This window comes from Orycteropus afer, unplaced genomic scaffold, assembly GCF_000298275.1.
Source record: "Orycteropus afer afer isolate SDZICR_OR568_19922 unplaced genomic scaffold, OryAfe1.0 scaffold00801, whole genome shotgun sequence".
NCBI classification, from domain to species: domain Eukaryota; kingdom Metazoa; phylum Chordata; class Mammalia; order Tubulidentata; family Orycteropodidae; genus Orycteropus; species Orycteropus afer.
Genome location: NW_006922388.1, coordinates 358,960 through 359,297, shown reverse-complemented (window position 1 = coordinate 359,297; position 338 = coordinate 358,960).

The window sequence follows — 338 nt, the reverse complement described above, 5'->3', positions numbered from 1 at the left end:
TTTTGGTAGTTAACTTTAAAGTTAGTCCATAAATTAAATAAAAGCCAAAACAAAATAATGGGGGGAAAAGAGGAAGAAAAAAAAAAAAAAAGAAAGAAAGGGCATGAACCAGAAAGGTGGATTTAAGAAAAGTGCTAATGTTTTTAAGTACGTCCTCACAAACTTTGAAATGCAAATGAATATATTTTCAGGAATACAGATTATTATTTGATTACATTATTATGGCATCCAATATCACTTAATTTCTGACCAAAATAGTGTTTTAATTAGTTACTAAAAATGATGTTGATATACCACAGACAAGAAGTAGATTTATTTGTCTGTCTTTGCATTGGCCT